This window comes from Callorhinus ursinus, unplaced genomic scaffold (assembly GCF_003265705.2).
Source record: "Callorhinus ursinus isolate GAN/ISIS: 27379988/994484 unplaced genomic scaffold, GSC_fseal_2.0 scaffold16, whole genome shotgun sequence".
Classification (NCBI taxonomy): Eukaryota; Metazoa; Chordata; class Mammalia; order Carnivora; family Otariidae; genus Callorhinus; species Callorhinus ursinus.
The window spans coordinates 25,819,220-25,821,805 of record NW_027397078.1 but is presented as its reverse complement, the minus strand read 5'-3'; the positions used below and the strand labels follow the sequence as shown (position 1 = coordinate 25,821,805).

The window sequence follows — 2,586 nt, the reverse complement described above, 5'->3', positions numbered from 1 at the left end:
CCATTCCCATCAGTCTATTTCCACAGTTAGAGGCCATTTTCTCTTGTGGCTCATGAAGAATCACTTAGCAATCTCAGCAACTCAACTAAAGCTCTTCCTTCCCCTGTCCAACCTGTGCCTGAATCCTTCACCGGAGTAGTGAGATAGGGCAGGAGAGAGAAGAAGAAAGACCCTGGAGGTCCAAGCTGTGTGGGCCAGAAGAGAGCGAGTCTTTGGCTTCCACTCCCAGGTGCAGTTTGAGCTGAAATGTGCATTCCACGGCCACTGATGATGGGTTACCAGGCACAGAGAGTTCTGGATCAGCAGGTGGCCTTGATGTTTGCAGACGAATGCCTTTAAAGCTCATTTCCAAGCATGTGAGCAAAGCCAAATTTGTGTCTCAAATTGCAAGGATTGTGAATGGGATGCCTGTTGGTGAAGAAGAATTTGAATATAACAAAGAAGGGCAGTGTGACTGTAGAGGAGGGGAACTATTGGGAAAAAAGAAAAAATTCCCAAATGCCTTTGGGAGGACTATAAGATGAACATAATAGGGGAAAAGGATGATTCGCCAGTGTATTTCTGTGACAAATGTGATTTGCCTATTCAAATTTATGGGCCAGTGATTCTGTGCAAATATGCCTTTTGCTATGACTGTGCTAATTTATATGACGAAAATGAAGATAAGATGCATCCAGGCTGTAGTATTCCTGTAGTGTTCATTGGGGAGCATATATGAGGTTCCGTCCTCATGGGTAGAACCGTCCAAGGATGCAAGCAAACATATTTGTCTGAAAAAGACTTACGAGCTCATATCAACTACCACCATAAGAAAGCTGAAAAACTTAACTGTGTTCCACCTGAAAAGGTTCATCGTCATATTGCTTCACCAACAGCTGATATCCTTGCAGTGCTCCTAGACAAGGACCATATGAGCCATATCCCATCAGAGCAGCACATCGTGATGTCACCACCTCCTGTGCGACATGTGCTGCGGGAGGATCTGTGAGCTCCTTCAGCAGTTGTCTCCACCCCCACCTCCTTCAGTCCATCAAGAAACCATTAGTATTTCAATTAGAGAACACAGCAGTTTGATCATCATCCCTATTCAGGATGACTCAAATTCTGGTGCTAAAGAACCCTCTCCACCTGCTCCAGCACCTGCTTATCATCATCCTGAATATCAAAGTCAATCAGTGGAATGGCAGGTACCCTCATCCAATTATGCCTCTAGAGCATGTGCACCCCCCTCTACCCCCCGCCCCCTGTCTCCTCCACCACCACTAAGCCAGCCAATGTCATATCTCTCTAGGATTCAGGTACTTCTCACTTGGTTTGCAGTCAGGTGCCACCTCCACCCATGACTTCTGATCTATCACCATTAACTTCTTCCCCTGGATGTATTATTGCTCAGGTGCTACCTCAGATGAATTCTCCTCTGCCAGGATGTCCTCTTTCTCAAAATGGTGGCCCACCTGTAAGTGGATTCCCTTTTAACCATCATAATCGTAATTCTTTACCACAGTTCACCGAAGAACAAGAAACTCTGAGCCTTCCATTTACACAACCACATGGAACAAATCCTGGTATATGGCCTATGTCAAAAGGATTTTTACCTCCTTTTACCAATGCAGGGTTCACTTTCTCCAACTCCACTTCCTAGATCTCATTATTCAGATCAGACGAGGATGTAGATCATATTAACAATGATAATAGTATTTTGAACTGAAGAGCTGATGAAGAAACCTTAAATGTAGTTAACTTTTTAATTAAACTTTGTTTTGGGAAGGAAAATTACCTCTTAAAAACACTTAGGGGGCACCTGGCTGGCTCAGTTGGTAGAGCATGTGATTCTTGATCTTGGGGTCCTGAGTTCAAGCCCCACATTGGGTGTTAGAGCTCACTAGCAAACAAACAAAGAACACTTAGGATCTTGTCTCTTAAAATGGTTTTAAACCTTGATTTTAGGATTTATTTCAAGTTCTATACTGTGGTATGGATAAATGACTCAGTTGAGCACACTATATTTTACAATTTTGTTCCCTCGGCATTATAAATGGACTCAGAGGTGATCTTTTGTAATGTGAGTTCCTGAAATAAATTTGCACTGTTCTACTTCGAAAACTATTGTTTCTGTTTAGGGTTTTTTTGTGATCTATTTTGTGAACCTGTGTAAAAGGATTGAATTTCACTGTGGTTGTAAAAATGCTATGTGTTTGTGAATTTAAGCACAGTCACATACTGGTATTTTGAAAACCATGTTTTACCACTAATTTCCCAAAGAATAGTGAAACCCCTGTTAAGTACAAATCTAGAATATACGTAAGACAGATTGCTAAATGGTAGGGAATTATTTCACATGTTTGGCACTGAAATTTTGAGGTATAATAAGTATATAATGCATTTCATTCGGATGCCTTTCCATTTTTAGGCAGCCCCAAAAGCACCAAAATACATTGGAATTGCAGTACTATGATAGATTTATGTTTGTAGTGTTAAAAGGCATTACTAAATCATTTGGAAAGATAGGGGCAAAGTAATCGACTCTGTAGGCTCCAAGCTGGTGGGGATGCTGTTACTTGTTAATAATTTTTTTTTCAGAATGGT

General features: G+C 41.5%; 1 pseudogene; it reads left to right on the top strand.

Annotated features, from left to right (window-relative positions):
- Positions 1-254: 254 nt before the first annotated feature.
- Positions 255-1,673, top strand: LOC112812620 (E3 ubiquitin-protein ligase Hakai-like; annotated as a pseudogene).
- The last annotated feature ends 913 nt before the right edge of the window (positions 1,674-2,586 follow it).